The sequence below is a fragment of the Microplitis mediator genome, chromosome 1 (assembly GCF_029852145.1).
Source record: "Microplitis mediator isolate UGA2020A chromosome 1, iyMicMedi2.1, whole genome shotgun sequence".
NCBI lineage: Eukaryota > Metazoa > Arthropoda > Insecta > Hymenoptera > Braconidae > Microplitis > Microplitis mediator.
The window spans coordinates 14450075-14475325 of record NC_079969.1 but is presented as its reverse complement, the minus strand read 5'-3'; the positions used below and the strand labels follow the sequence as shown (position 1 = coordinate 14475325).

General features: G+C 32.3%; 1 protein-coding gene across 9 annotated transcripts in view; it reads left to right on the top strand.

The window, feature by feature from the left end:
- The window catches only part of LOC130677904 (synaptotagmin-7), a 1016663-nt gene that overhangs the window by 267580 nt on the left and 723832 nt on the right, over window positions 1–25251 (top strand). For 2 of the 9 annotated variants that reach the window (XM_057484851.1, XM_057484869.1), the window contains one exon: window positions 20736–20859. The exons of the other annotated variants lie outside the window; for them this stretch is intronic. The gene's annotated coding sequence lies outside the window, so the exon portion shown is untranslated. The remainder of the gene's footprint in view (window positions 1–20735; window positions 20860–25251) is intronic. 9 annotated transcript variants of the gene reach the window in all.

The following is a 25251-nucleotide window of genomic DNA, read 5'->3' as shown; positions in this document are numbered from 1 at the left end:
TCATTTTACAACAAATAATAAAAGCCTACTTTGTTGACGAAAATACAATTTTTATCAAACACTGTTTACAGAGAATGTCAAAGTTTAATATAGAAAAAAAAAAAATCAAAAACCAAAATTGGTAAACATCGAAAAATTCTTAATTTTTTCGAAAAATCTACAAAAAAACAATGAAGATAGGTTGCAATAATTTCTGTGTATTTTTTTTCAAAAAGTACATTTAAAAACAAGAATTTTGAAAAAAAATCGGTCTATCGGTTGACCCTGCGGGCCAGCCCCAAAACTTTCCGCTGTTCGAGCTCAAAGACCTCAAAAACATTATCGTGAATACATTTTCCAGTCTGAGAAGTTTCATCTTTCGAGTCTGCTCTTCGATCTCGAAAATACTTTTTTCACCATTTTTTCTCCAACGATATCTCTAGAATGAATTGACCGATTAAGACGGTTGAGGTGGCAATCGACGTGTTTTATTAAGTTCTAGAACTGATCGAATTTTGAATTAGATTTATTGAGTTGTTTTTGAGATATTTCGAAAAAGTTAAAAAAAAATTTTTTTTTAATTCTTTCGACAACAGTTTCTCTTGAACGAATGGACCGATTTTGATGGTTGAGGTAGAATTTGACGCGGCTCGTCAAGTTTTAGAGCCCAGTTAATTTTGGAATCAATCCATCGAGCACATTAGAAGTTATCCAAAAAAAACATTTTTGAAAAAATTTTATTTTTGGAATATCTCTGAACGAGTCCTACTGATCAAATTCAATTTTTTAGAGCTTCAAGATATTGACAAGCCGCGTTGAATGACACCGTAAAGTTTAAAATCAGTTCATTCGTTCAAAAGAGACAGATATTTACATACGTACGTACATACGTACATACATACACTCGGACATCATCTTGAAATTAGTCAGAATAGCTTCCTAGAAACTCAAAACGTCAAGATCTCTTGGAAATTCGATTTTAGTAAATCGGACCGAAACCAATAACTTCCCGAATTTTTGAAAATTTCTAATTTTCTTAGCGGGAAGTTAAAAAACATCCTAATCATTCAAATTTTGAAAAAGTGATAGCTACTTAAAATAAAAAAAGCCATTTTTTTCAAAAATTTATAACTTTTTCTTGGTTGGGTGAGATAATTTGAAAAAATTATGAGCAACGTTTTTGATGGGGTAGAAAAAGATAAAAAATTTTCAGCCAAATCTAAAGGGGTCGGGTTCAAAAGTGGTTGATTTGTCGTGGAATGCCCCATATATATACGCACAGGGTGATCCAAAATTAGTTTTACACCGGTGGGATTTAGATTGAGAGCATAAAGTTACTGAACAATATTACTTATTTTTAAATATTGTGGGAGTTATTGAATATTTACAGTGGCCAATCAGAAACGAGCTTTAGGAATTGAAAAAAATATAAAAGAATAAACAGAAAGTTTGGCAGCGTGGCGCGTAGCTAGGTTCACATCGAATTGTTCGATATAGAATTTAATTCAAATTACAATAGTCATTTCTTTTGAAAGATTCGAATTGCCCGATAAAAAATGATTTTGTATAATTGTATATAATTATATATGAGTCAATATATAATCAAATCTGAAAATTGGCCGATCTTATTATATAATTATATATGATTCGATATAATCATGCATGAACAAATATAGTCAGTTTTAAAATCTTATTGAAAATATCTGTAAATGTAAAATTAAGTAATTTAATTAGGATATATTGATTTCATTAATATAAATGTCGGTTAAATTTAAATTGAAACAAAAAAAAAATAATAATTACTATTGGTAAACTATTATTAAACTAAGGGGTCACCCGTCCAATTAATGACCCACGTCGATGCTGCTTAACTCTGGTAATCGCTGGATGGTAGTCTGATCCTCTAGTCTGCTATACACTTCTAATAAAGAAAATTTCACGGCACTACTTAACTCAAATAATCAAATTAATACATCCTACGTAAATAATGCACCTAATGATAAATTTGGTTTTGTACGTGAATTACAATAGAATTCATTCGATAGATATATTTTTTATTTAATATATTACAAGCTTATAAAGAATAAACTTACAGCTTGGGGTGTGATTTGGAAAGAGTACATGTAATGTTCCTTGTTTTTAAGTAGTTACAGAATAAAATATAATATTTAAAAAGCAGGTAGTCAGAGAATAAAATACATAATTAGGATTGGCTTTGTCCCAACAGTGATGTTCTTCTGTGTAGCGCTTTCAGTGTATAGTTAACAATACTTTTGATGCATTTTTTATCCTGCATGGCGAATAAGTTAACTTCTTTAAGACCAAAAACACACATTGCATCTAGGTACGGAGTCAAAAACTTCCTCCTTAGGTCCTTGTATGCAGGACAGAAGAAAAGAAAGTGCTCATAGGTATCTAGGGACCAGTAGTGGCATACTTCACAGTATTTGTCGGGCTTGAAAATGTGAGTTTCCCCATTTTGTGAGCTCTGAAAGCACCAGTGTTTATTTCCTAGCCTTAGTTGTGTGTAAACTCTTTTGTGCAAGAAAGAGAGATTGGTGCTTAAATGAAAGGCACAAGAGTCACCGAGTGATCTTCGAATATCCAATTGGCATGTAGACGAGGATGCCCAGTTGCTGTAGTCTTCCCGGCGCAGTGAACTTTTGTATTTTTCGAAGACCCTGGATTTTTCTAACTTCCATGCCCTGGGGTCCCAATTGCACCACATATGGGTTGCACCGAGACTGGACAGGCAACATTTAAAAAGAGCTGCTCAGTTGTACTTTAGTTTGCCTACCAAACCTCTTGAGTCGTCTGCCAGCTCGATTTGGCGCATGAGGCATGTCTTAGGCAGACTGTTTTCACTAAGCTCCAGAATATTGATCATGAAGTTCCAGGCTAGTATGAGACCTTGCAGGCTTGTTTTGATTCTGTCCAGCTCGAGTCTTAAGGAGCAACTTGGGGTGCATTTGGGGAGTTTTAAGGCGCGTTTGAAGAAATCCACTTGCACTGCTTCAATTTCTTCGGTATAGGCTAGTCCCCAGACTGGAAAGCCGTACAGTAGGGTAGAGAGAGTCATCGCATCGTATAGCTCGGTGCACGCCTCCCAGCTGTCGTTTTTCGCGCTTGCTATGATGGATATCACAGCTCCGGTAGCTATTTTAGCTTTTTTTATTGCAGTTTCCATATGCTTGGATCCAGTCATGGTGGAGGAAATGTTGAAACCTAGATACTTGAATGTAGGAACTACTTCTATTGGTGAATTGTTGTATTGGAGCCGGTGTACTTCGTTGCGTTTTAGTTGGCCTCCTGATCTAAAAAACATTGCTTTTGTTTTGCTTGTGTTGACTTTAAGCCTGTTTATTTCACAGTATTTTTCTAGGGTTTTTGTGAGGGCTATCAGATCTTTTTTGTTCCCAGACAGCAGTACCATATCATCAGCGTAAAGCAGCATAAGTAGGTCCACCACGTTGTTGATATTTAAGCCAGTGTGGTTCCTTCTCCTAAAAAAATCCTCAATATCAGCCAAAAACAAAACGAACAGCAGGGGACTTAGGCATTCTCCCTGGAGAACACCTTCAGTGACTTTGAAGCGATTTGAGTACTTTCCGTTTTGTTTGACCTGTACGGTGGCATGGTCATATAATTCTTTCAAGATGTGTATAAACTTTGTACTTACGCCGAGTTGATAGAGTTATGCCCAGAGTAAATCCTGAGCCACAGAATCAAAGGCACGGGAGAAGTCGACAAATAGCCCATATGCCTTGCCGAGGGATTGTCTCAGCCTGAAATGAATAGCAGATTGAAGGACATAAAAGGCGTCAACGCAACCTCTATTGCGTCTGAATCCCATCTATGATTCTGGAATGAGACGTGCATTCTCAGCCCAGTTTTCAAGCCTTTTCCTGAGAATTTCTGTAAATACTTTGGTAATGCAGTTCATGAGCGCAATACCCCGGTAATTTCCTGGGTCTCCTCTGGCTCCCGCTTTAAAGATCATGCAGAGGACTGCTTGGCTCCATTCTCTGGGTACTTTTCCCTGCTCAAGAATACTATTAAATAGCGATAGTAAGCATATTTTCCAGTTTGAAGGTAGCTTTTTTAAGAACTCATTCGGTACCAAGTCAGTACCCGGGGCTTTGCCTGATTTCAACTTTTTTAAGCAGTTCTCAAGCTCCAAAGCTGAAATTTCATTATCAAGCTCCAGGATGGTATTGCTTGCTAGATTTAGAGTAACAGAGGTTATGTCTGGGTAGATGTTTGCATAGAAGGTGTTCCAATCCTCAACCGAGGGCCCGTTGGCCCATTTTTTAACTCTGGAGCATTTTTTCACAGCAACCCAGAAGTCCTTGGAGTTGCGGACAGCACTGAATTTGTTTTTTATATAATTGATGTAGTCCAATTTTCTTGTCTTTATAGTTTTCTTATATTCCTTCTTGGCATCGATATATGCATGCCTATATTCTGGGCTGTAGTTTGACTTGAAACATGCTTTGAGGGCTTTTTGAGCAGCCTTCTTTGCAATTTTACATTCAGAGTTGAACCATGGTTTTGATGGTTTACTTTTTGAGTTGGATTTAAGTACAATCTTCATATTTGCAAATTCCGCAGCCTCTTTGATGTTCTCAATAATTTTCTGAGCCTGTACATCAGGATTAGTTGTGTTTATTATTTCGGATGCGTTACTGGCAGCCAGATACATGATGTACGCACTCGAGTCGGAATCTTTCCATTTGAAAATGGTGTGTTTCGAGATTGCGTTGACTGGGTGATTTGCACGAGTACAATCTCCCCTGAGTAGTTCCAGAGTAACTGGGAAATGGTCTGAGTCTGTGAGGTTATTTTGCACTTACAGGTCAGAAATAAGTGATAAGGCGCTGACGCTAGCCCAGACTAGATCCACCGTACTTGAGCCGTTTGAGTTACAAAATGTCTTTTGGGCAGGATGGTCACTTTCTGCGCGGCCATTGATGACTACAAAACCGAGTGGCCCAAGTTGTTCAGTCAGAATTTTTCCTCTATCGTTAACAAATTTATCGGTAGCTTTTCTTTCTGTGTATAGTGTGGTGTCTTCAAAAAATTTTTCATGACTGTCATCCAATAAGCCCACCCTGGCGTTTGCATCTCCCCCAATAATGATTGGAGCGCCTTCGTAGTCTTCCTGGATAGTATTGATAACTGAGCAAAGTTGCTTTATTAGTTCTTTAAAACGTGGTGAGTCAATTAAATTTGGGGAGAAGTAAAGTGAACCAATTATCAATGGAGAGTTGGCTCGCTGGTCGACCAGGATGAAGCTCCACCAAGGTGTTGATGCGATGAGTGTTGAGCTTGTGTTAATATTAACTAGCGTTACAAGGCCCCCGCTTGGTCGACCGCAGTTGGTTGGTTTTTTGCTGGATTCCAATAGCACCGGTATTCGCTGAGGAAGTCTGGGGTAGAAGTCGGGTTACAAGAGAGCCAAGTTTCTGAAAGACAGTATATACAGGATGGGATGCTGTTGACTAGATTAGTACAATTGCTAAAACCATTTAAATTATTAAAACAGATACTTATGTATAAATTCTCTGACGTTTGTTGCTACTCCATTGGCGTAAGCTGCCTAAGAGGCTGTGGGGCCCGGTACTTGGGTCTTCGAGTGTTACGAGGTTTGGCTTGTGCATGTGTATCTCTTTTGGGGCTGGTTGCAATATTTACAATTTGGTTTTTAGCAACATCCCATTTGCAGGATAATGCAAATGGGATGTTCACGATAACCTTCTGGAATTTAACAGCTACAGTTTTGCCTTCTTCTCTCATTCTATTTGCAAAGCTTCTGTTGTTAACATCAATAATCTTTTCAGTGTGAGTGAGTTCTGGATTGATATAAATTCTTTTGGTTGCCTCTTTATCTTTGAGCATAGCTTTGTTGCGCAGGACACTTAGTTTAGTGTCAAGAGAGTCAAATTTCACACGGACGACAGTGGGTTCAGTCCTCTTTAACCATGCACAGTCTACTAAGCTGGGAGAGATGTCTAGAGATTTTTTGAAAAAGTCTGAGGGGAGGTCATGTAGGTTGTGAGTCACTTCACATGGAGGGAGTCCTCTGATGATCACATTTTGTTCGATGAGGTTTTTTTCACAGTTCTCCAATTGTTTGACTGCATCAGCCAGAGTTTTCGAAACGTCCAAATTGCATTTAGACAGATCATCAACTTTGTTTTTAACTATCTCATCATCTTTACTTTGGATTATCTCAGAAACCTTACTGTTAGTTGGTGAGAGTGATGTTTCTAGAGACGTAGACATGGTCTTTTCAACATTGGATATTCTTTCCTCAAGCTTGCTCATAGTTTCCTTGTGACTGCCAATTTCACCCTTTATGTCCTTTATATCCTTGCCGAGACCTTCTAAAATCTTATCTTGTTTATCAATCGCGTCCACCAGCTTTTCTTCCAGACCTGAGAATGATTTTCGGTTGTCTATTTTCATATTTTCCAGCATAACAACAAGCCATTTCATCTCCTGGGGAATCGGGGTCTCTTTATCATCCATTATTTTGGTGTTACTCTGGCGCTTTTTCGGTGGCTGTAGAGGGTAAGTGAGAGAGGAAGAGTCCTGCGTAATTTTCGAAAAGATTCTTTTACCTGTGCTTTTGCAATCAGCTAAGTAATTGCTGACTGAGTTTTGATTAGCGTCTACTTTATCCACACTGCCTGGCAGTTTGCTTAAGTTATTTGGACGGCCTCTTCCCACTTTTGCAGTATTGACTACCGGGCTGAGAGTAGTAGTACAGCCAGGTAGTAGGGAAAGATTGCTTGTTTTGGTACCCGATGGCAGTGGGTAACAGTCAGCACCAGGTGTTTTCCGAGTTGATCCACAGGTGTCGCTAGAGTTGCCTCCAGACATATCTGAGTATAGTTTACTCTTACACCACGCACATTTTTCGTGTCACAATTATAACCTCACTCTGGGGACTTTATTGTTGCTAATCAACTCAATGTTATAAATAATTGCCTTAGTTTAACTTGTAGAAGGAAGTAGACAACTTATTATATTTAATTGAATATCTTTAAACTTTATATTGCACGTATGAACACTTTGAAATAGTAGAGATCATAGAGCGTCAGCAAGTGCGTCCGCTCCCGTTCAATGTTCAGATCACACTCTCATTCGATAGATATAATCAAATTTTTTTATCTCTAAACTTATAATTATCCATATATAAATCGATATCGATTTATACTTTTAAATTGCTGCCGAAACCTTTGAATATTTTTTGAGTCACAGGGATTCAAGTTTGATTGATAGTTGACAAAATAAAAATTTAATAACATTGATATGAAAGTTGTCACATTATGTTCTTTACATATATATGAATATATTGGACCTATATAAATAATTAAATATTTATAGGTTTTATATCATTAAAGTCTCATTAGATCTAATCATACATAGACATATTTATAACTACATATAACCTTGATTAAGAAAAATTATTTGAAATGATTTAAAACAATTCGAATCGACTAAGATATGCACTTAGCACGGAGCAGATTATTTTTCTTAATGAGAAAAGTTTATATTAGTCATGTCTAATCAGATATAACTACACTTCTCCAACAAATTGAAGAAACAAGAAAATTTTATAAATTATTTAGTGATTTTTGGAAGGCTGTATTTTCGTGAAAAATGATCGTACCGAAAAAACAAAAAAAGCAAATTAAAGCTTGAAATCTCTAGTTTGAAGATCTCCAAGCAAAATATTTTTTCGAGCCACGGTTTATGCGAAATCATAAGAAAAAGGTCGAGATAAAATTTTTCTAAATTTTTTGGTTTTGTTTTCAAGGTCTACGGGACCGGGAAAAATATTTTCAAAAAAACGAATTCATGGCTCGCTTAGGAAATTTCTTCAGCTACAATTTGCCTTTTTTGTTTTTCTGTACGTCAATTTGCTGGTGAGATATCAGTTTTCAAATGAAAAAGGATCCTTTTGTCTTTGATTATTGATATCTCAGCAAATAATGGCCGCACAGTAATTTAAAGGGCAGTTTGAGGAACTTGAATAAATTCCCTACAAGCTCCATTTTTGATTTTTTCAAAAAAAAAAATTTTTTCATCCTTGATATCCATTTCAAAAACCCTTAAAAAATTGCCATTTTCTGGGTTTTTAGTCGACTCATCGCTACTCTGCAAATATTGATAAAAAAATAATGTTGCCAGGTAATTTTACAGCTTAATGTACCCCCAAAAACTCTGTAAATTTTCAGATTGATTCATTGAACCGTTTGTCCGGGCCGATTGCTCAAAGTTTGACAAAACACTTAAAGGAACAAGTTTTGTTCCTTAATTTGTGTAATCATTACCAAAATGAAAAAATCAATTTTTCCGTATTTTCTTTCATTTTCACGTCAGTTGTTCAGTAAATGTTAGGTATAGAGAAAAAAAAAAAATTTCCAAAAAACGAAAAAAAAAATCATAATAATGAATACAACGTAAAAAAAAAAGTGAAAATATTCTCGTTTTATCTCGTTTTTCGGAAATTTTTTTTTTTTCTCTTTACCTAACATTTACTGAACAACTAACGTGAAAATGAAAGAAAATCCGGAAAAAATTGATTTTTTCATTTTGGTAATGATTACACAAATTAAGGAACAAAACTTGTTCCTTTAAGTGTTTTGTCAAACTTTGAGCAATCGGCCCGGACAAACGGTTCAATGAATCAATCTGAAAATTTACAGAGTTTTTGGGGGTACATTAAGCTGTAAAATTACCTGGCAACATTATTTTTTTATCAATATTTGCAGAGTAGCGATGAGTCGACTAAAAACCCAGAAAATGGCAATTTTTTAAGGGTTTTTGAAATGGATATCAAGGATGAAAAAATTTTTTTTTTTGAAAAAATCAAAAATGGAGCTTGTAGGGAATTTATTCAAGTTCCTCAAACTGCCCTTTAAATTACTGTGCGGCCATTATTTGCTGAGATATCAATAATCAAAGACAAAAGGATCCTTTTTCATATGAAAACTGATATCTCAGCAGCAAATTGACGTACAGAAAAACAAAAAAGGCAAATTGTAGCTGAAGAAATTTCCTAAGCGAGCCATGAATTCGTTTTTTTGAAAATATTTTTCCCGGCCCCGTAGACCTTGAAAACAAAACCAAAAAATTTAGAAAAATTTTATTTCGACCTTTTTCTTATGATTCCGCATAAACCGTGGCTCGAAAAAATATTTTGCTGGGAGATCTTCAAACTAGAGATTTCAAGCTTTAATTTGCTTTTTTTGTTTTTTCGGTACGATCATTTTTCACGAAAATACAGCCTTCCAAAAATTTATAAAATTTTTTTGTTCCTTCAATTTATTGGATAAGTGTATATCTGGACTCAAGTATAATTAGATCTGATTATATATAGGATTATTGATGATTATACCTAGCCTTCATCAGTTAAATCTCATCAGATTTAATTATATGGGTCATTCCACCAAAAAAAATTATTTTTACGGGGCGATCCTCGTCGATTTGGTTCAAACTTTGTGGAGTCGTTCTATATATCAAAAAAAAAAATTCTCTGAAAATTTGAGCCTTTTATATGCAGCTGTTTCAAAATTATGATTTTTTTAATTTTTTAAAAATTTTTGTTTTCAACTTTTTCATTAATTTTTTTGAAGGGAAAATTTTTTTTAAAAAATGATTGCATAACAGTTTTTCGTAGGAAAAATTCTCAGCTTTCCAATAAGAATATACATTTTTTATTATATGTTACAGAAGACCTTTTAAAATTCGATTAAAGACGAAAAAACGATTTTTATGACTGTGCGGCGCTTGATACATCTAATTTGATATTTTTTTCTGAAAGCTGAGACTTTTTCCCACAAAATATGTGATTTTCACGATGTGCATATTTTTTGTTTGAACAAAATCAAGTAAAATATAAACTCTCTACGATTAAAAAACGTTAATTCTCATTTGTTTTGAGAATGTTGATACATTTTTAACACATATATATCTTAAGCTATCAACAATAGGTGAGATAGGGTGCACTGCTTGTGTTTCTTTCACCGTTTCTGACTCCAAGTATCGTACGTCTAAAACATTTATTTTAAGAAAAAGTCATCATTCCCTAATTAAACGAAACGATTCGGAACGATTTGTAATGTTAAATGCCCATAAAAAGGGTGATTCAAAAGTATTAAAAGTATTCAAAAGCATTAAAAAGTATTTAAAATTTTTTTTCCAATCGTTTTAAGTCGTTTCTTTTAATAAGGGTTGGTGATAACAGTGAAATCAACGCTGGTAAAATTTTGAATATCCGGATGTATAAATTTTGCGGTGTGAGGATATGTTTTCAGGTATGTATCTGCAGTAAAGCTCTAAAAAAAACATTATAAAACTATTTTTCATGATACCAGCATCAATGGTTCAAGTCTAGGAATAAGTAATTTGAACTTTGATTCTTGAGTTTTGTTCAATAGTGATTTCAGACTATTGATGTCATCTGCGTTAATGACAGTTCTGACTTTGTATTCAAGTTTTATAAGAATTTGTGTGCATAATAAATAGTATTTATGGTTTCTGTTTAGTTATAAATTGCAAATCATAAGTTAGGCGTACACTAATGGTTGATCACACCATTGGTCTTCATATAACTTGATTCTAACTAGCCGCTGACACTGATAATAATTTTCAATGCAGGTAATCATGAAAAAAATAGTGTGTAACACTAGATGAAACACAATTTCAGATTGCAGTTACTGTCAGCTTTTGCCTACGGCTCGGGCAGCCTACTTTACTTTCATCTGACATCGTTTTGTTTCATCTCTTGCCACACAATGAACTATTACAGTTTGTTAAAACTATAAAATCAACGACTTGCATTTTAATAATTATTGATTTTGTTCCAACAAAAAATATGCACATCGTGAAAATCACATATTTTGTGGGAAAAAGTCTCAGCTTTCAGAAAAAAATATCAAATTAGATGTATCAAGCGCCGCACAGTCATAAAAATCGTTTTTTCGTCTTTAATCGAATTTTAAAAGGTCTTCTGTAACATAGAATAAAAAATGGATATTCTTATTGGAAAGCTGAGAATTTTTCCTACGAAAAACTGTTATGTGCTCATTTTTTAAAAAAAAATTTTCCCTTCAAAAAAATTAATGAAAAAGTTGAAAACAAAAATTTTTAAAAAATTAAAAAAATCATAACTTTGAAACAGCTGCATATAAAAGGCTCAAATTTTCAGAGAATTTTTTTTTTAATATATAGAACGACTCCACAAAGTTAGAACCAAATCGACGAGGGTCGCCCCGTAAAAATAATTTTATTTGGTGGAATGACCCATATATAGACTTATATATAATGAGGCCTAGCTTTCATCAGTTAGACCTAATCAGATCTAATTATATATAGACTTATATATTGTTGAGGTTATGGAATTAATGTCGTGTTTCAACAATTGCATAAATGTATATATATATATACATATATATATTCGAGTATTAATTTTAATATTATATATAAGAAATGATGAATACAAAGTAGTACTTATTATTTGTAATTAATCAAAAGAAAACACATGTGTAAAGATATTATTAATTTACTGCGTACCCTCCTTCACACACTCAGATAAGCTATCAGTAAAAGATACACACGCACACTATTATTGGTCGTAGTACACATAGTCTACACCAGAGTGCACAAGTATGATTTAAAACAAAAAGCGCTAAATACAAAATTAGAAAACTTCAACACTCCCTCCCGCTTTTTGAAACCCTCAACTCCTAAAAAAAAAAAATTAATAAACCCCATTACACAATCTAAAACCACGAAACTTCTCTCTTGACAAAGGTTTGGCTAAAGTGTCTGCTAACTGATCATGAGTAGACACATATCTCACATCAATTTCTCCCATCCTTTGCTTTTCACAGGTAAAATAAAATTGTATATCAATGTGCTTGATACTCTTCATTGATTTTGGTGTCTTCACTAGTGTAATAGCTCTTTGATCATTACAATAGACAGGTGTAGCTTTATTGATACTACAATTTAAGTTTTTCAGTAGTCTCCTCAACCAAACCACTTCTTTAGTCACTGAGCACAACGCCACAAACTCCGCTTCCGTCGTCGACGTAGGTACTATTGATAGCTTCCTTGAACTCCATGACACGGGACCCCCATTGACTAGACAATCCCATCTCGTTGTACTGACTCTGCTATCTAGGTCACCACTAAAATCAGCATCACAATACGCCATTAATCTCGAATCACCAGAACTTAGACCAAAGATGATCCCATAGTCGACGGTCCCACTGATGTTTTTGAACACTCATTGCACTCCTCTCCGATGATCATGCCCAGGGTTCAGTTACTGTCCCATACTGTCAATAGACTTCCTTGAGTTTGTGAACTTTTTGTTTGCTCTCTGAGTGCTTTTGATGTATTTATTTCTGAATTTTTTAAAACAGAATCATCGATGGAAATCAGTGTTGGCAGACGGGTGAAACATTATTATTGCAGCAGGGCCGTAAAATTATTGTACTTTCGGTAAAATTATTGTAAATTTCAAATTTATTTATAATTTTTATTTAATTACTTTAGTTACTAAGGATATAGTATAAATGTAACCCTCAATACTTATTCTCAATAAATTCTGAAATTAATTAGCGACATATCTTACAAAAGTTACAATTTTTTTTTATTTAAACTTGACATCTTATTTGGCCAACATATTTCGCGAAATTCAATTTAAAAATTGAAGTAAAATTGATGACATTACTTCTAATTAATTTGTTTTCATAGTAAAAATAAAGCAGATCGTTGAGATAAAAGTTAAAACAAGTGAGCATTTGATAATATCTATTTTAATTTTCAACATTTTAACATTTTTAACATTTTATCATGATGTCATTGGCTGATGTCAAGAAAAAACTACTGGCAGGCTGTCTTTTAACCATAATAAGAATTAATTACTATCGATACATGGCGGGAAAATACGCGGGACTTAAAAAAATTTTTTAAAAATAATTTTATTAGCGTAAGCATAACGATCATTAGAAATTATTCTATTTTTCGTTAGATTGTACATTTACGATTGAGGATTGTACAGTTTATCAAATTATGGTACGAGTACAATAAGTATTGTACGTCTGCTAACACTGATGGAAATCTTTGGAATATCTTTTTTATTAGCCATCCGATAATATACAATTTATTTTAATAAACTACTAGCACTTGTCCTGGGCCCATAACCTGTTGAGGTTATGAAATAAATGTTTTGTTACAACAATTGTATAAATGTATATATATAAATGTATATATTCGAGTATTTATTTTAATATTATATATTAGACTGGGCCAAAAAATTGACTATTTTTTCTTTTCTTAGCTATATCGAGAATATTATTCAGAATGACATAAAAAAAATTTCATGAAAGTGTGAGCCCTTAATATTAATTTTAAGAGGTCTATCATCGCTATTTTTAATTTTAATTCATAATTTGATGTTTTACATCAGAACTGCTAAAACATTGGAGTCAAAAAAATTCATTCCTACTTATTCTTATGTAAAATTAAATTCCCTACAAAAAAGGTCGGATTGAAAATTTTTGTCAGACAAGCCGTTTCTGATTAATTAAGCTTAATAAATTGATATATTTTTTCGATTTAACATTTTTACTTTGGAATTTTGTAACTGACGAATCAATGAATATTTAAAAAAGATCATGACAGATTTTTAAAGGAAATTTAATGCTCTACAAAAAAGGTCTCTTAAAATTTTTTACTAAATTCACTCCTTCGAAAGTTATTCAGGTTATTGAAATCGTTTTGACTCAAATTCAACCTTGAATAACTTTCGTAGGAGTTTTAGCAGTTCTGATGTAAAACATCAAATTATGAATTAAAATTAAAAATAGCAATGATAGACCTCTTTAAATTAATATTAAGGGCTCAAACTTTCATGAAATTTTTTTTTTTTGTCTTTCTAAATAATATTCTCGATATAGCTAAGAAAAGAAAAAATAGTCAATTCGTTTGGCCCAGTCTATTATTTATAAGAAATGATGAGTACAAAGTAGTACTTATTATTTGTGATTAATCAAAGAAAACACATGTGTAAAGAAATTATTAATTAACTGCGTATTCTCCTTCACACATACTCAGATAAGCTATCAGCAAAAGATACACACGCAGACTATTATTGGTCGTAGTACACATAGTCTACACCAGAGTGCACAAGTATGATTCAACATATAACTTCAACATATATAATTAGACCTGATCATATATAGGCTTATATATGATTATACCTAGCTTTCATCAGTTAGATCTAATCAGATCTAATTATATATAAGTCTATATATAATTAGATCTGATCATATATAGGCTTATATATGATTATACCCAGCCTTCATCAGCCAGGTCTAATCAGATCTAATTATATATAGGTTCATATATAATTATATATAATTCCTTCTATAACCATGTATAATCACATATAATTCCATATATGATTATATATATATATATATATATATATATATATATATATATATTTTTATTAGACTGATTCAAATAAATCGATGAATTTTTTTTTTCTTCATTGTATCGAAAATATTGTCGGGAATGACGAAAAAAAAATACTGTGAAAGTTTGAGCTCTTAATATTAATATTAACAACTGCCGCATCGCAATTTCCTATTTCCCGTTTAAATAACATGGGAAAATTTATATTTTAAGCTTTGGAATTTTGTAGCTCACGGTGGGACCAATACTTTTGAATGTTCAAGACATATTCTTATGGGAAATTCGACGCTCTACAAAAAAGGTCTCTTATAATTTTTCGATATTTTTATTTCTTCAAAAGTAATTCGAAGTTAAAATTAGATTGACGATAAATTTTCACATTTTTGAAATTTTTTGACGCGACCATCTACTTTATCCGAAAATTTTAAAGGACATTTTTTGTAGAACATTTTATTTCCTACAACTTATCTCAGAGAAAATTATCCATATTTTTCATAAGTCGTATGTTATTTGCAATTAACTGAAAATTTTCTTAAATAATTTAAATTTTGTTGCTTAAAATTAATTACATTAATTTTTCAGTTAATTGCAAATAAATTACGACTTATGAGAAATATCGAAAATTTTCTCCGGGATAAGTTGTAGGAAATAAAATGCCCTACAAAAAATGTCCTTTAAAATTTTCGGATGAAGTTGATGGTTGCCTCAAAAAATTTCAAAAATGTGAAAATTTATCGTTAATCTAATTTTAACTTCGAATTACTTTTGAAGAAATAAAAATATCGAAAAATTATAAGAGACCTTTTTTGTAGAGCGTCGAATTTCCCATAAGAATACGTCTTGAACATTTGGAAGTATTGGTCCCACCGTGAGCTACAAAATTCCAAAGCTTAAAAAATAAATTTTCCCATGTTATTTAAACGGGAAATAGAAAATTGCGATGCGGCAGTTGTTAATATTAATATTAAGAGCTCAAACTTTCACAGTATTTTTTTTTCGTCATTCTCAACAATATTTTCGATATAATAAAGGAAAAAAAAATTAGTCGATTTTTTTGAATCAGTCTAATATATATATATATATTGTAACGGGTTTTTCACCACCGGGGATCTACCGGAGTGAAGTCCGAATACACTTACGATTTTTGGCAACCTTGTTCAAAATTAATTAAGTTGGGCGCCAGGTGATGTAACAATCACCAAATAAACAATTATCAAAAAATGTCGACTCAGGGTGGCGGATCGGGGAAAGGTTAGGCACTTAAGATTACGATAAATGATTGATCAGAATTAAACACAAAACAATAATCAGTCATATATTGAACAAACAAAATAAATTGATCGGTTTCACAAAAGTAATCGGTTACAACAAAATAATAAATTGCCGTGGCCGGCTTGACTCGATATAAACAAAATTATCAACAAAATCGTAGTTGATCGAAAACACAATTAGTTCATTGCTCGGAGAAACACAGTCGATTTACGAAATTAAAATAATATAATTTTATTGTCCGGAGACACACATACAGCGGAAGTATTAAAGAAATACTTGACGAGTGACGTCAGTGTATTCTTACACGGCGAGGTGATAAGCCGTAGTTCCCAGAATTGCTCGAAGAAATAAAATAAAATATAAAATAATATTTTATTTCGGTAACGTTTAAATTACACGATCAAATAGTTATTACGCGTAATTAATTATTAATTAATAATTATTACACGAACGCGGTTCACTTGTTCACTACTAAATTCACTAGAACACGTTGTTCAGTTTCGGGCCGAGGCTTCGGCTTGTTCACTTGTTCACGGAGTCGGTTATTATTGGTCGAAATTAATTGTCGTGATCAATTAATTTAACTAGTCGTTGATCCAAACTCGGATTGGTCGTTTTAGTCGTAAATCGCGTTGTTCAATCGTCGGGATCGAAATTGGTCGGAGTCGAATTGTTCAAATAAAATAAACGTGGCCGTTCAGTTCGGCGTCTATCCCGGATCTCTCGTTTCAATCCATGCGTTGGATCGTTTGCTCGGTCAAAGTCGGAATTTTCCGTCATAGATGTCACCAAAAGTTGCTCACCGGGTAATTATTTATTATTTCAAATAATTTTTAAACCTCGGGTCGATGTCGAATTTTTTCTCATGTTACAATATATATATATATATATATATATATATATTTGACTATGACCAAGCAATCGACTCGACGCATTGATTGTCACGAGAGATCCGGGATAGACGCTGAACTGAACGGCCACGTTTTTTTTTTTTTTGAATAATTCGACTCTGAACAATTCTCGAATCCGACGTATGAACGATTTGAATTACTACATGTAAGATCAATCTGAGTTTGATCAACGAACAATAATTCGCGACACTTAATTTCGACCGACAATAACCGAGTGCTGAACAAGTGAACAAGCCGAAGCCTCGGCCCGAAACTGAACAAAGTGTACAACTGATTCGTTAATAAACGAATGAAGTGCAATAATAATTAATTAATGAAATAATTAATCTCGCGTAATAACTGTATGATAGTGAAACTGATCGCGTTACCGAAATAAAATATTATTTTATATTTTATTTTATTTCGTTCGAGCATTTCGGAGAATTACGGATTATCCGTGTCTCATTCGCAACAGCAGTCTTGTCACCTCGCCGTGTAAGAATACTCTGACGTCACTCGTCGAGTATTTCTTTAATATTTCCGCTGTATGTGTGTCTCCGGACAATAAAATTATTTTATTTTAATTTTGTGAACCGACTGTGTTTTCTCCGAGCAATGAACTAATTGTGTTTTCGATCAACTACGATTTTTTCGATAATTTTGTTTATATCGAGTCAAGCTGACAACGGCATTTATATTATTTTGTAACCGATAATTTTATTTGTGATACCGATCAATTTATTATTCTGTGTTCAATATACGATTAATTATGTTTGTTTAATTCTGATCAATTATTTATCGTAATCTTAAGTACCTTTCCCCGATCCGCCACCCTGAGTCAACATTTTTGATAATTGTTTATTTGGTGATTATAAAATCACCTGGCGCCCAACTTAATTATTTTTGAACAAGGTAGCCAAAAGCAGTAAGTGTATTCGGACTTCACTCCGATAGATCCCCGGTGGTGAAAAACCCGTTACAATATATATAGGTTTATATAATTATGTATGATCTTATATATAATCATATATACTCATATATACTTATATATAATCAAATAAAATCATTTTTCATCGGGTGGTAAATAGCTAATATAACCATCCATAAAAAATTTTAGTCTTGAATTTTGTTTCGGTTTGAGACTTGAATTTAGTCTAGGATTTTGTCTTGAATTTCGTCTTGATTTTGGTTTTGATTTTAATTTCACGTTTATTTTTAATTTTCTGTTAAAAATATTGTCTTGATTTTAGTGTTGGATTAATTCGTGGTTGCTTTCTTGGTTTTAGTCCCAAATCTTGTCTTGGGTTTAGTCTCGAGTTTCTTTTTGGTTGAAGACTAGAATTTTGTCTTGAATTTCGTCTAGATGGTTATACATGCTATTTGCTGATTAAAATGTTTCAAAATAAATGACTATTTATATTTAAATTAAGTTCTATATAAAATAATTAGGTATGAACTTTGCAACGTATACCACCGAAGAACTTGATATTTATTCTTTTCTATTTTTTTCTATTTTAAAGCTTGTTTTTGATTGGCCACTTTGAATATTAAATAACTCCCACAATATTCAAAATTAAGAAATATTGTTCACGAGCTTCCTGCTCATAATTATTTCCTCAATCTAAATCTCGCCGATGTAAAACTAATTTTGGATCACCTTGTATATATTTATATATTAAACCGGTTCAAAAAAATCGACTATTTTTTTTTTTTTCAAAACCCACAGTAAAAATATCTTCCTAGTTATGAAAAAAGAAGCCTGTGAAAACGGGAGCTCTTAATATCAATTTTGAAAGGTCACTCATCGTAAATTTCTATTTTACATTTAAATAACATGGAAAAAAAAATTTTTTAACTTTGGAATTTTACAACTCATTTTGGAATCAACATGTCAGGGTAAAAGTTACATATTATTGAAGGAAATTGAACGTTCTAAATAAATTGTCTCTTATGTTTTTTCTCTAAGTATACTCCTTTAAATGTTATTCAAGTTTAAAGTTCAACGTGTAATCAATTTAACCTTTTCTTCTTAAATTGTGGTATAATAATAAAACTTATCTTTGAAAAAAGTTATTTTACAATTTTGAAATGGTATAGATAATAGCTTCAAGTTTAACACGATTATTTTCAGTTTATAAAATTTACGATTTTCACTTCAGCTATCAAAACTATGAACAATGAAATGCTACTAACAACAATTAAATATCAATAACCCAACAATGACATTTTGATGAAAAGACGACACTTATTCAGTAACAATCTTTTTTTATTGATTGAAATAATAATATCAAATTTTTGCACAAAAAAACCATTTAAATATAGTGGAAACCTAAACATGCAAACTTTCTCAATAAGACAATTTATAGATGAATTGAGAAAAATATAGATAGCCCGAACTGGGAATCGAACCCAGACCAATTCGGTATCGCGCCGAGTTCACAAAAAAGTGCACTACATTTCCTACAAACCACAGTTAGTCGTTTTTCCGAAAAATTATGTACATATAATTCAAATTTTTTTTAAAGTTCAAAGAAAGAATTAATTTCAGATTTTTTAAATTGAAAAGTCATTTATTCCCCATAGTAGAACAATAAATATATACTTTGTCAGCGACGTTAAACTTGGTAATTTAATATTTTAAGACAAATTTTTTTTTTCAATAATAATTATGAAATGTTTAAGAAAAATTAAGAAAAGAAAGTTAAATTAATTACATGTTGAACTTTAAACTCGAATAACTTTTAAAGGAGACTTAGAGAAAAAACATAAGAGACAATTTATTTGGAGCGTTCAATTTCCTTCAATAATATGTATCTCTCACCTCGACATGTTAATTCCAAAATGAGTTGTAAAATTCCAAAGTTAAAAAAATTTTTTTCCATGTTATTTAAACGTAAAATAGAAATTGACGATGAGCGACCTTTCAAAATTGATATTAAGGGCTTTCGTTTTCACAGGCTTTTTTTTATGACTAGGAAGATATTTCACTGCGGGTTTTGAAAAAAAAAAAATAGTCGATTTTTTTGAACCAGTCTAATATATATATATATATATATACATATATATATATATATATATATATATATATATATATATATATATATATATATATATAATAGAACCGAGTTTTGAGAACGATGATGGTGCCTAAAATTTTCATTTGATAATTTTAATGAATTTATAAATCTCGAATTTCCGATGAACTGTGTGTTTTCATCAATACATTTTTTACTGCGTATATATATTTTCGTTTCTAACCATGTTTACTCAAAGTCAGTTAATTAATCCGAAATTTTCGTAATACGTGATTAACTTAGTTTTGCTTGTACATTCACATATAATTAATATATTAACAATATTTGAATCGCGGAATAAGAATCTTGGATTAAAAAACTGACCTTAAAAAATTGGCATCAACTTTTCAGGGAAGTGCTGAAAAATCTACATTCTATTCTGGCTGCCAGAAGTTATTTTGTCCCTATTTAAGTTCTGCAATAAATTAAGGGAGATTATTTAAGGTTACCGAAACCAGAAATTTTAATTTGGTGACAATAGAGCACTCTGCTTCGCGTTCAAGGTATACTAAATTTTTTTTTTAATTCCAACTGTATAAAACCCCTTAATCTCTTACCAAGCGACGGTTAAAATACCATCAGAAGATTCAATAAAAATCACCCTACATATGAGTAGAGCGAAATATTTATTCAATTTTTGTCAAAGTTGTAAATAGGTACAATGACTTCATGCATTGTTAAATTTATAAATTAATTTTATTTATCACTGCATTCAACTTTTTTTTTACATTTTGAATTTCTATATCTAATTTAATTTCAATTTTTTTAAATAATGAAATTTTAGAATTCATTCAGTATTTCATTTATTGTTTCAATCATAATTCATTTCTTTCCTTGCTAATTATTTCTATTAGTTTATCCTTGTATACGTTAACTTAATTATTACGTATTTTGGTTATTTCAATCGTTCAATTTGATTTACTTTTATCAATAATTTAATTCTGAAATCTTTCTTCATGTTTTTTTGATCAGATTTATTTCAATATTAACTGTTTTTAAAATTTTTTCTTTATTTTAGATGTAAAAAAATGACCTCTGTCGGGATTTGAACACGCACCAAAAAATCCAAAGTCGGAGCTTGCAGCTTCCTAGCCATTTTACCGTTTCTCTACAAAGAGGTGTGGTTAACTTAGTAAACGGAGGTAGAGGTCACTGCAATAAATATTTACCATTTATGTTAGTTAAAATAGAAATTATTCCAAGATATTTTTAGAGAAAGTCATGATTATGTTGGCTGTTGTTTGGTCCGAACTGACGGTTAATTTCACTGTTAAAACCTTAAGTGTCAATACTCTGGCCAATTGTTCTCATTTGCCTCCTGAGCACAGAGTTGTGAAAATTTGAACCCCGGTTACAAGGGCCACTGTTAGAATTCTATCGATATTTGTCAGGAACATTGTTCTTGCTAAAATTTGATTGTACTTTGGTAAAACTTATCTGTTCCACTCTCAATAACATATAAAAGTATGTTCTAACTGGTAAAGGACATGAGCCATAGCGAAAATTGTATTGCTATTTATCCGGAACTTTAGGCTTGCTCTCCATCAATTGTAATCCGTTAGAACCCGTATGTACCACTCTCAATCACCAATAAAATCAAGTTCTCATAAACAAAGGTAATAAGGATACTATTGCTATCTGTCTGGAACTTTTTACTCACTATCAATCAATTGGACTTTGTTAAAACCCAATGGTGCTGTCTTAAATTGCTTAATAAAGTTCGCTTAATAGGTAACGGCCACAAGGATTATTGTTAAAATTGTATTTTATTCATCTAGAACTTAATATTCGCTAGCAACCAATCGTACTTAGTTAGTACCTAATTTTACTCCTCCTAATTGCTAATTGAAATACGTTCTATTCGGGAAGGAACAAAAGGGCAATTGTGAAAATTTCTTTGCTATTCGTCCAGAACTTTGTACTCACTACCAATGAATTCAACTTCATCAGTTCTTCGTTGTACTACGCTTAATTAATCCCTATGATCTGGATGGAGCCCAAGAATCATTTCGATGATTGTTTTCGTGCGTAGTTGACAGTCGAGATTTTACTCTAAATAAAACATATCAAATCCAGATTTACAGTCTACGAGATGTCTTGTCTTGCACAATAAAGATTTTTTTGTACTTATTTTCGCTTCAAAAGTAGTTCGTGCACTCTCAAAAACTATGATGTTATAAATTCACAACATTCAGTACTAAACCGATTAATCCGTTCAAAAGTTTTAGAATATTTACATACGTACATACGTACATACGTACACACATACATACATTCAAAAAATATCTCAAAATTAGTCAGAAAAGCTGCTCAGGACCTTAAAACGTCAAGATCTGTTGAAAACTCTGTTTTCGAAAATCAGATCGAAACGAATAACTTTCATTTTTTGAAAATTATCAATTTTCCCAACAGAAAGTTAAAAAATTTGAATTCTTTTTTAATCTTTTTCAGTTTTAATGTGAGTACATAAAATTATTTCAAGAACCTCATCAGATTATCGGTCCAAAAAACAAGTCAGTTGACAAAACCAGTACAGAATTGCAGGAAACAACTTTTCTTTCACTGAAACATTTATAGTTTCCAAACTAATCATTTCTAGAGTTTCGGTTGAATCACTTTAGAAAGGAAAGTTGACATTAACCAATTTCTAATTTTGAATCCAGTTCTTCCGACTTTCAATTCAAATCCATTTCAATATTTTTTTAAATATTGTTTTTATCATGTTTGAACCGAAACGATTACAATACAAACAGTTACACCATTCCTCGTCATCGAGTAGAAAGTTTTATTTGAGGAATTTTGAGAAATTTCGATAAGTGTCTACATGGAGAGAAAAATATCGTCAGAATGACTATCCAATCGGGTGAGCCAAAAAAACCAACCTATCGAATTTGTGTCTTAACAAGGATCTACATACCGAGAAAAAAATTCTCCCATTTAAAATTAAGCTAAAAATTTTGCCCAATGGGAGAATTTTTTTCTCGGTATATAGATCCTTTTTTAGACATAAATTCGATAGGTTGGTTTTCTTAGCTCACCCTACTATCCAATGTATCCTCAAATGACGTATCGTCAGCATAACGATTCGTATACCTAATTTAAGAATACCCGCATGTTAATTTAACGATACGCATTCAGGTTAGGATGAGTATTCATATATTTAATTTAACAATACGACAATCAGCCTTTGTAACGATATGTAGTTTCGTTGATATAGGTATCTGTATCGCCAGCGTGAGGATCCGTATAGCTAAATTGGCTATACGTTTCATAGTTCTCAGTTGCCGGATGCCTAAATACAGAGTTTGTGCAATAGTCATGTCAGCGATTCCTACAATGCCTTAAGGGGGGAGGGAGGGGTAGGGTTTTAAAGGCGAAAAAAAACATATTTTTGTGATTTTTTCCCGGCGAGATGAGTAATATAATTTCATTAAGCTTAATCACAGATTATTATTCTACAACTTTTAAAGAATATCAAAAAAATTTTCAACGAAAAATATTGATTAATAAACCGGTGACGTTGAATCTCCGGAGGCGCCTCGAATAAAAGTCGTTTTGCGGTGAACATCATAACTATTTACCGGATCATCGGAAAAAAAAAAATTGATATGCATTTTAAAGTTGATGTATTTCTCGAGGTAATGACGAAGAGTTTTTTTTTTTTTTCGATTTTTTGCAGCACTTGGAAGTGAAAAACGCGATTTTAGCTAAAAAAATCGCGGTTAATTTGTTATTAAAAAATAGAAAAAAATAAAAAACAAAAAAAAACTCTTTGTGGTTACCTGTTGATTTATGTGAAGAAGTAATGTTCAAATTTTCAAAAGGATCGGTTCAGTACATTTTGAGTTGTGATGTTCACGGACTTTAAAAATAACGTTTTCGGGAAAATCCATTTAAAGTTTTTTATTCGTGAAAATTTGAAATAAACAATCAATCAAAGAATATGAATTTTCATACTTATATTGAGTCATCAGTTTACATCCTTTGAAAGACACACAGCCGGAGAAAGGGATTCGGAAGAACAAAGAAAATTGCAGCTGATTTCTACTAGGGGTATATAGGGGCAGGTCGGGCAGGTATAAAAATCAGGTATACCGGCCGGTCATTTGAAACGTTGTAACTCCGTTAATTTTACTCGGATTGATTTAAAATTTGTACACAATATTCTCGACATATTGTACATTCAGAAAAAAAACAAAAAAAAAAGTTTGGAAAATCCAAAAGTGCACGACTCATAATGCTCATTTATTATAAAATAATAATAATAAAATAAATTAAAAAAAAAAAATTCAAGCTTACCAATTAGCAAAAAAAAACAGCTGTACATACTAGGACGGTAATGCGCAAGCGCCCCTGGTGAAATAAACGTACGTATAACGTATAGATATATCATCATCCGTGTTAACTTTACACAGATATATATAGATATAGTTATACAGCCTTTTTTTATTCTTTTATTAATTGTAATCAAACGACACTGAGTTACCTAGCCATTCGCAATAGGAGACCTACAAATCTTTTAAAGAATTAAGAAAAAAAAATTTAATTCAATTACTGGATTTTTTTGCAAGTTATCATGTATACGGGATCCGTACTTGACGGACAGGAAATTTTTTTAAACTATGTTGATGTTTTTTTCGGTTTTTATTAAACTAAATAAATTTTTGAAAAGTATGGAATTAATCTCCATTAAATTATTTTCAAAATAGTATGCATTAAATCTTAATTCCGTGAACTAACAAAGATATAATAACTGAAATAGTTGCCGAAGTGAGGCGAAAAAAAATTTTCGATCGTAAAGCACTCTCTGATGCTTCGCATCATGAGTCGTGCAATAATTTTAAAACCCTACCCCCCCCCCTTAAATAAGGACAAGGATCGTCAGTTTGACGATCCACTGTGAGGATCCTCTGTATAGCTAAATTGGCTATACGGCGTATCGTTAAGTAAGTTGAGTATACAGCGTATAGCCAGAATGGCGATATGTATACTCATTCTGACGATATTTTTCTCTCCGTGTGTATTTATGTACGCGTGTGTGTGTGTGTGTGTGTGTGTGTGTGTGTGTGTGTGTGTGTGTGTGTGTGTGTGTGTGTGTTTGTGTGTGTCTGTGCCCTATGACTTTTTAACAAGTCAACTGATTTGAACGGCTCGTATAGTATTTGCAATAGCTTGTTAGCATCGAATTTTCCGTGGATTTTAGATCATTTGATCAAATAGTATGACAGAGTGATTAGCTTGCCAAGTCAGGTCGCACCTAAGTATTATAGTCGAATATTAGGGCGCCACTGGAAGATGGACTCGGCCTTCCAGAACCGGATGTTAGGGTAATTATTTTATATGCTTAGGGTCGTTCGTGAATTTTATATTTTGTGAGAGAGGAGAGGAATGATGAACAGGCTGAAATAAATTTTTGTAAAACTTTAATTCCAATTTTAATCACTATAAGCACCTTGCTTATTATTTATTTCCTTTTCTTACAACTATAACCTTATGACAAACTAAATTCTTATGACAATTTAATTTTCTCGTCC